The sequence below is a fragment of the Olea europaea genome, unplaced genomic scaffold, assembly GCF_002742605.1.
Source record: "Olea europaea var. sylvestris unplaced genomic scaffold, O_europaea_v1 scaffold101, whole genome shotgun sequence".
Classification (NCBI taxonomy): Eukaryota; Viridiplantae; Streptophyta; class Magnoliopsida; order Lamiales; family Oleaceae; genus Olea; species Olea europaea.
The window spans coordinates 466,091-476,212 of NW_019227420.1; the positions used below are offsets into that span (position 1 = coordinate 466,091).

A 10,122-nucleotide genomic window follows, 5' to 3' on the forward strand; every position below is an offset into this window, starting at 1 on the left:
AGCCTAAAGTTTAGGCTCGGGCTCGGCCCGGTTAAAATGGCCGAGCTTTTTTGTGGGCTCGAGCCGGGCTGAGCAAAAGCTCGACCAAAAAAAATAGGTTCGGCCCGGGCTTTTTCCAGCTGCTGCCAAGGCAGCCTCAAATTTTTTTTTTTTAAAAAGCTCGCGAGCTCAAGGGCCGGCTCAGGCAAAGCCCATGTCCCCAAAATGGGGCTCGGCCAGAGCCTAGGCTCAGGTCTACCGAGCCCCGAGCCGAGCTAGCTCGAGCTTTTCCCGAGCCGAGTCACGGGCGGCCTGAGCCGGCGGACCAGATTGCCATCTTCAAGAATAATTATGAGAAAAAAACATGTGGATTGAAAACCTTAACCATGCATTTATATAAACCCAAATGGGTCTGGTCCGGTTCGGTTCAATATTTAATTAATTCATTTAATTAAATCCGGTCCATGAATTAATTAATTAATTCGGGCCTATAACCAACCCAATTAATTAATTTATCTAACGATTGTTAAATTAATTAATTAACAAATTGCAATCTTCCAATTCTATTTTGTGTGTGACCCATCAGGTTCCCGATCACGATACCTAAAGATTTGAAATATTATTTTGATCTAATCAAAATTGATAAATTAAAACACCCTTTTAATTTATCACCAATTTACACTCACCATCCCAGATTGACATCTAGCAATGTGTTAGGGCAAAATATGTGACCGGGAATGTCATGTGGTATGAAAAAACTAAACTCGTTCGTTTACCGTGAAAATATAATCTCTTCGTCAATATGATTTGATCAATTACGAGATATGAAATTGTGTCAATCCCGAATATCGATCATATCTTTCACTCTACTATTAAGTCAATATAAGTCGAAAAGGAGTTTTCGACTTATGAGTACACCTTGTCCAAGGATTTCATCATCGACTTAATTGAATGAAACGTAGATCATAATCTCCTTCTATCTAAGAGTGACAAATCCTTTATTGGTTAATCACAACCTTCATACGATTCTTGACGTACCCGAACGATGTCGTATTAGCGGCCCTTTGCAGAGCAACATGCAACACCGTCAAAGTATGATTGTCCTCAAATAAGGTACCATGACGACCTCAAGTCAAAAGACCAATTCCACTACCGAATGTTAGAGATTAACTACTGACACTCAGATAGTTATCCATGTGGAATCTCTCGACGGGTCTCTAATGTTTTGTTCTATAACAAAACATTCGCGTATTCATTTAAGTGTCACCATACTTTAACTTGTGAAATTAGCTACTTACTTCATAAGTAAGAAATATCACACACGATGGTCTATCGGTAATAACGATATCCGTATCTCGTTATTACCTATGACCACGGACGATTTAAGATTCAATCAGATGTAATTTTGTATCTCACAATCACAACTTCTTGTGATTAACAAATTACGAAGATTTGAATCTACGGACTCTATTGTTTATTTAATTGTCTATTAATTAAATAACAAATCTGTCATTAAATTGCATTAATTATATATCAAAAGTATTTATGTTCAAAGTTGATTGGACCTAGGGCATAATACTTACAATGATTGTCTTAAACTTGTTTCACTTATTCATGGAAATGTTACCAACAAATCAGATGCTTCATTCCTCTTTGTTAATATTGTTTTGTTGTTTGCTTTTAGTCTTTCCACTTCGAGTATCTCAACTTTAAGTTGTTGATCGCTGCTTAAATGTGACTAAGGGATCTACATTCAGCTATAAGGAGAACCAAGTTTATCAATGGGGTTCATCTTTTGCGATTGATATATGAGGACACATGCCCCAACTTTTACCTGCTAATGATGGAACAAAGAGTGCCGTGAAGTTCTTTTGTAAAGAAGTCCCATCAATGACAGGTTAAAATATGACATGGAGGTCTTGTTCATCTTGTTCAAACTTATATTGTGATTATGATTATTCAATTTGAAGTGATAGAGGTCACTTTAGGCTTTTGGTGAATCCTTTGGTGTTTTTCTTGCATCATTTTTGTTATAGAAGACACTGTTACATTTGTTTTCAAGATCCCTAGATTTCTCTCTCTCTTAGAATTCTAATATTGTGTATCTAATCTTTTATACTTGCTGCGAAAGCTCTGTCCAAGGGTCTTCAATTCGTTATTTTTTGAGCTCAGTCTAACGTACTTTTCTCTACCAACAACCAATCCAACCGGCTCCAATCCACAACCAATATAATTCACATCGGTCACTATTCAATCTTACCCACAAAGGACAAGAAACGGTGATAATTTGTGGCCACAAAGGCAAGAAGAAAACATCACAAAGGTAGGCTATGAAGGAACCACTAATTACACAAAGTAAACAAGCGTTTTGAACACTTCTAGGGGGCTTTTTCACACACTTCAAGGGACAGCCGGGATTTTTCTTTTCTCATACACAAATAATACTAGAAAATGGCTAGGGTTTATTCCTTATAAATATGCTAGGGTTAGGATTTTAATTAAACCATTAAGAAAGGTAAACGGGTCAAGATTCAAGTCATCCAAGAAAGAATACAATTGAACCGAGTGGAGCTCATAGATTTGGTTATTGGACTTATTTTATTTATCGGCTTATGTCTAAAAAATAATTAACCCACATTAACATCATAGACCAAAATTTATTGGGTATCAGAAACCCAACAATACTTATGGGTAAAGAATCTTTTATTTTGGTGAAACTATCAGGATTTAGCAATAGATGCCACGACCACAGTAGGTGAGGATCTTGGCCAAGGTTTGCTTAAGGTTGATATCAAAAAGTACATCAGGGTAGAAAAGGTTCCTGGTGGCCAATTGGGGATTAATTCAAAGGTTTTGAAAGAAGTCATGTTTAACAAGGAGGATTTATCTATTTGTACCAAATAGATTACCTAATGGTGTCAATTCGGTAAACCATTTGGTACTTGTAGCATAACCCAAGGATGTAGTTGCCCCGGGTAAAATGGAAGAAAAATACTAAATCCAAGAATCATTTTTCTCAATTGCCCTTTAAGAAGATACTGAAGTTCAAACTAGATTTGGTAATAACTGTAAATGGGCTTAGTGATTTGGCTTGCCATTATTTAAGCAAGTGTCAACGCAATTAGAAGGCTTGGAAAAACTGACAATAACAGAATGGTTACTGGAGTTGGTCTATTTGAGGTGAGGAAAATGGAGCGGGGTTCTTCTCATTCATCGTTGACTGCAAAGATCATAAAGCATACACAGTACTTTTGAGGAGTGCCAGCAAGGATCTACTGAATAAGTAGAGAGAAATTTGCAGTTATCTTTGATTCTTGTGCTCCGATATTTTCACTTTTACAAACCGGTCGCTGTGAGTTTTAAAATGCTTATGAACAGGATGCAATGTCAGTAGCAAGAAACATAATAAAAATCCTAAACTTGTCCCTGGTGGAGGTGCTACTGAGTTGACTGTCTCGGCTATGTTGAAGCAAAGAAATTCTTCTATTGAAGGCAGAGAAAAGGTGAAGCACAGTGTTCCATGCTCCGATGTGCAATTATTTATTAGTTTATGCTTGCACATCTAACACTTATTTTTATGATATAAAACACTTGAAATCATATTTTTGAATTTAACTTTGTAATACGTGCTCTCGTGCATATACTGAATAGTGGCCTTACGAAGCTGCTGCAATTGCTTTTCAGGCTATCCTCGAGCTTTGGCACAGAATTGCAGGTTCGATGTGTTGGGAATTTACTTATACATGCACGGCGGAAAATTAAAATTATTTCGATTCCCACCGAGAATCCCTTTGTGTTTAGATAGAAATTGTGATAAAGATTATACCTTTGAAGAATTCTGCAAATCTTTTGCTTTTCTTTTAGTTCCAACAATCTTCATTCGCCATCCACAGCTGTCCAATTGTCCAGCCTCCAACGGTGATCCACACAGAGAATAAGATTGCAGCTACTAGGGTTTTCTCTCTTGTGCCAGCAAGAATAATAAAAATCATAGGACCTCAAACCCTAGCCATGTATTTATATAAATCCAAACGGGCTCGACCCTATCCGGTCCAATATTTAATTAATCCATTTAATTAAACCCGGTCCGTGAATTAATTAATCTTAATTCGGGAATATAAATAACAAATTCAATTAATTAATTTATCCAACGATTGTTAAATTAACCAATTGACAATTTGCAATCTTCCAATTCTCTTTTGTGTGCGATCCATTAGGTTCCCGACCACGATACCTAGCGACGTGAAATATTATTTTGATCTAATCAAAATTGATAAATTAAAACACCCTTTTAATTTATCGTCAATTCACACTCGCCGTCCCTAATTGACATCTAGCAATGTGTCAGGGCAATACATGTGACGGGAAATGTCACGTGGTATGACAAAACCAAACTCGTTCGTTTACCGTGAAACTACAGTCCCTCCGTCAATATGATCCAATCAATTACGAGATATGAAAGTGTGTCAATCTCGATTATCGATCATATCTTTCATTCTACCATTAAGTCAATACAAGTCGAAAACTCCTTTTCGACTTATTAGTACACCTTGGCCAATGATTTCATCATCGACTTAATTGAATGAAACGCAGATCATAATCTCCTACTATCTAAGAGTGACGAATCCTTTATTGGTCAATCACAACCTTCATATGATTCTTGACGTACTCGAACGATGTCGTATTAGCGGCCCTTTGCAGAGCAACATCCAACAACGCCAAAGTATGACTGTCCTCATATAAGGTACCATGACGACCTCAAGTCAAAGGATCAATTCCACTACCGAACGTCAAAGATTAACCATTGACACTCAGATAGTTATCCATGTGGAATCTCTTGACGGGTCTCCAATGTTTTGTTCTATAACAAAACATCCACGTGTTCATTTAAGTATCGCCACACTTTAACTTGTGAGATCAGCTACTTACTTCACAAGTAAGAAATGTCACACGTGATGGTCTATCCGTAATAATGATATCCGTATCTCGTTATTACTTACGACCACGGACGATTTAAGATTCAATCAGATGTAATTTGTATCTCACAATCACAACTCCTCGTGATTAACAAATTACGAAAATTTGAATATACGGATTCTATTATTTATTTAATTGTCTATTAATTAAACAATAGATCTACCATTAAATTGTATTAATTATATATCAAAAGTATTTATGTCCAAAGTTGATTGGACCTATGGCATAATACGTACACGATGTAATTCAAACTATGACTGCCTTGCAAGGAAAGATAAAATCTATTTTCTTTTGTTTACTTTGATATACTAGCCTATAAGTTTATCTAATCTATTATATCTTATATTATAGCATGCAAATGGTAAGAATGAATGGATTGGCATAGATGGGAATACTGGTGAAATTGCTAAAATGAAAGAGCGCAAGGTATGATTTATGTCCCTTTTGCTTTACTTTTGGTTATAACTACAAGTTGCAGTGGTAATCTGCTATTGACACAAATTTGCCAGTGGTTACTGTTACTATATTATTTTCAAACTATTAGGCCGCAATTGATTTGTCATTTTCGGACCATTTTTCGTCTTCCGTTTTCGAAAACGCGAAAAACGCATTTGGTCTGTCGTTTTCGAAAATGCGTTTTCGAAAACGAGTTAAAATTTATAACTGAAAACACAAAACGACTTTTTATCGTTTTTAGCGTTTTCAGTTATAAATGTCGAAAACGCTCAAAACGAGTCATTTTCGGGTGAAAACTAAAAATCATTTTGAAAATGAAAATGGAAACCAACTGCACCCTTAATGTTCTCAACTCTCTGAGCTATTCGTTCTCATCCTTATAGTTAGCTATTTTTGTGATTGTTAAAGCATATTTGAGTTATGAATTATCTTTATTTCATATTATCCTTTTCGTACATATTTTACTACTCTTATATTTCCTACGTATTAAGTGACAGTTATCTCTATATTTTTAGATCTGGGATTCTTACACTGTGAAGGCACAGGCATTCAAGACGGCCACTGAAGCCGCCTGTATGCTATTGAGAATTGACGATATAGTGAGTGGAATCAAGAAGAAGCAAGCACCCGGAGCAAGCCAAGGTCCATCAAAGCCTAAAATCAAGGAGGAAGGCGATGTTGATAACGAAGAAATGATTCCTGAATAATCCGAAATGGAGGCTGGAATTCAGTTGAATGAAAGTTTATCAGTTTGTGGGGTTTTCGATCAAGTTGTTCTTGACAATTTTGGCAAAACTAGTGATTTATGTTGCATTACTTGTGTTAAGACTTGTGGTTCAATCTGAAAAGGTCAACCCTTATAATTGGCATAAGTTTTCATCTTTATTCGATATGTGCTTTTCTTTTCACTTTGTGAAAGTAGCCAATAGTTGTCTTGTAATAGACAGGCCGAATAAAACCACTTGAAATCAATTGAAGAACTACAACAATATTTCATTAGTTTGCATTTTAGCTGTGATAAAAATGGAAGAGATCCAAGTGAAAAAGAAGAGGATTTTATTTTCTTGTCTGTGGCTTTTTTCTTAACCCAGAAAACCAATTAAAATTGACCAATCATCGTTGAACATGATAAAGATAACGAGGTGGACCGTAAAGCTCAATAATGGCACGTGGTTGGTCCACCTATTCGATATTACATGGCTACGGACTAAAGTCATAAAGCAACATAATCCCCACCGAAAAAGAAAATTCAACTTTAAAAAAAAATTATTTTCATTCAATGTGCCTTTGCCTTGTATCATATTCGACTAAAGTTTTATTTAATTCAGCTAAAAAAAGTTGATTAAAAATTGAAAATCATATATGGGCAAAAATTAATCGACTTATTTATATTTTAAACTCAAAAGTTTCCTTTATTTTAGAACATTCAAATGTAATTAGTAAGTTACTACTGAATTATAATCAGACTCGAAATAAAATTAAGTTTGAAATAAAAAGATAGTCTTATAAAGTAGCAGAATAAATTTCCCTATCCCGAGTTGGGAACAGAATTAAAAACAGGGGGTGCCACCCTATTGGAGGGGTGCCGACCAGGGGCAAGCGTCCCTCCAATAGAGGGGTGCCACATTATCCCAGTCCCCAACGCGGGACAGGGAGCACGACTGAAAGTGGCAACCTTTACACTTATTTTCTTAGGCACACCAATTAATATTGTTGGTCCACATCACATGGATGATTTAATTCCATAAAAATACGTGTCCAACCATAAAAATAATTTTTTTCTTCTAATTTGGAATACTTTCTATATTTTTTGGCCTTAAAAAGTAAAAATAGCAATAAAGGTCACCGATCTTTGATGTCTACTGCACTTGAGTCCATGACTTTTAAAAAAAGACCACGCATTTTATTTTGGTAGAGAATGAGTCCCCAATAAATGATTCCGCACCCCCATCTTTAATCAATACGTTAAAAATAGTTTAATTTTTTGATTAATTATTAAAAATAGCTAATAAAATTATGTTAGTTAAAAATTTAGTTTACCATACAAGTTGATAACAAAAGTTATAAAACTATGAAAACTAAATTGTAGCTAAAGAAAATTCCGTTGATAATTAAGTAATAGTTAAAAATATCTATACATTATCACATATACAAAAAAATATTTTAAGTTACAAAGAGAAATTTTGTCGTTAAATTATTAAGAAATACAAATGAATAAAGAATCTCCGTTGGTGACGTTGATGGTGCATGGTTGTGAATGACATCAATTATGACACTAATGTAGTAATTTGTTGATAGTGGTATAGTGATGATAATCGACGGTATTGCTATCAATAATTTCATTTGAATTGTTAACAGATAATGATTTTCACTCAAATGACCACTGATAAACCATTGGTGATCAATGATATTTTATCATTAATAACTTTCTTTATCAAATTATTGTTATTATTCTTGAAATTGCCCTTCAAAGATTTTGCTTCTACCCTCAAGTTAATTAAGCTGCTTATTCCAAATTTGACCCCCAAAAAAACAAAAAATAGTCTACTTATATATACTTATAAGTAGATCTTTGTAGTTTAGTCAAGCATTAATTTGCCACTTAGGTCCCACTCTCGGGCATAATTGTTTTTGTCTATCTTAGCCTAATACACAATGAATTTCTTTAGGTTAAAGTAGGATTTGTTTTAGTTGCATTTGTAAGAGAATATATTTTTGTAATAATGTATTTTTGGAGAACGTGGAATTAAATAGTAAGAAAAAATTTTGAATTTACGCTTAAAAATATTTTATTGAAAAAATGTGTAGTCTTAGTATAAATTAAAGAGAAAATATAGAAATCAATAGATTTGTATGTGTTTTATTGAAAACCAAAATTCTATATTTATAGGGAAGAATTATGTTTGCAAGGGATACAATTAAGGGTACAAATTTGGCCCGTGGACTCAGGCGGAGTGGCTCGAGCTGACCCGACTAGTGGTTCGAAAGAGCCGAGCCCCATTTCAGGGCGTCTGCTCAAGCTAGAGCTAACCTATGTGACTCGTTGAGCCACGGACGAGCCGGCCCCATAATGAAAATATAATTTTAAAAAAAAATCAATGAAAAGATAGTTGCTTTGTTAAGGTAGCAGTAGCTTCAAAAAAATACATAATTTTTAAATTTATTTATTTCAAAAAAAATTGTACACGAAATATTTATTTCCTGTACAATCTTAAAACTATCTACGATGATTGTAGTCGGTCTCAAACTCAAAAAATGAGGAGGGTTGTAACTTTTATTTAATTTACAATTCATATAAATTACACAAATTTTAAATTCTTTAAAAAAATATTAGTTTTGTCACGAACTAAAAAAAAAAAAAAAAAAAAGAGCTGGCTCGAGCCTTCACTTTTTGATCGAGCAAAAGCTCGGTTTGGCTAGGACAAAAAAAAAATTGTGTACGTTTTTTCTCGAATCGAGTTCAAGTTTCGAGTTTTGACTCGATTCATTAACATCCTAAATGCAATAATATAATAATTAGGTATTCAAAAAAAAAAAAAAAAAAAAGTGAGCTGGCTCGAGCCTTCACTTTTTGATCGAGCAAAAGCTCGGTTTGGCTAGGACAAAAAAAAAATTGTGTACGTTTTTTCTCGAATCGAGTTCAAGTTTCGAGTTTTGACTCGATTCATTAACATCCTAAATGCAATAATATAATAATTAGGTATTCGCAGCATAGTTAAAAATAAGTTTAAAATTTTTTATTTTTATTTTTTTAAAAGAATGCAGCTCAAATAGGAGCTTAAAAGTTGAGCAAATTTAGGGTATGTTTGAGCCTCTCATCCTTTCTTTCTTTTTTTCGGAGGGGGAATAGGTTTTGTAATTGTTATTTTTCGAGATTATGGTTAAAAAGTAGAAAAAAATTTGAATTTACATGTAATTTGTTTTTATTTGGTGAATATATGGTTGACACACTGTGTTCGGTCTGGATTAAAATCAGGTTTTAATCTAAATCAAAGTTAAATAATCAATATTAACCACATCTTTTGTGGATCCCATAACATTTCAACTATACATTTTAAAAAACTTTAATTACAATCTACAAGAAAATTTAATTTTAATCCCTACCAAACATCCTCATAATAAGTTTGAAAAAAAAAAGACTTTTTGAAAGACGGGGCTCAAATAAGGATTAATTAAAATTTCTTATTGTACTTCATTATGGAGTTAATTATCCCAATAATTACTAAATTTATGTTCATATCTTCGATTGTTCGTAAAATTTAAAATGTTAAGGTTTTGTCATAAATCTATCCAAACATTGAATGTTATTAACCGACTTAACTTCCATTTGTAATTTCCCCTACCAACACTTTTTCAGTCGAGTCTGTCACATCGGGCTTGTCTACCTGACTAACGTGGTTTATAAGCTATTGCGTCGGCTTGAAAGTTTACCCAGTACTCACCCGAAGGGTAGCGACTGCGATTTCCCCCATTATGAAAAAAAAAATTATAAATGAAAGTTAAGCTAGTGAATAACATCCAAAGTTTGGATGAACTCGGTGGCAAAATCTCGATATTTGAAAATTGAGTAAGCAATTTCACTTATTATTGTCTTCATTATGACATGCTTTGAACTTAGGGTGCGTTTGATTGCAAGCATGTAATTTGCATGAAAAGAAAATAAATTCTAGACAATTCAATTGCCTATAACTTATTTACATGAAAATTGTC

General features: G+C 34.1%; 1 pseudogene; it reads left to right on the forward strand.

Annotated features, from left to right (window-relative positions):
* Window positions 1-1,797: 1,797 nt before the first annotated feature.
* LOC111372545 lies at window positions 1,798-6,159 on the forward strand (annotated as a pseudogene).
* Window positions 6,160-10,122: the final 3,963 nt, after the last annotated feature.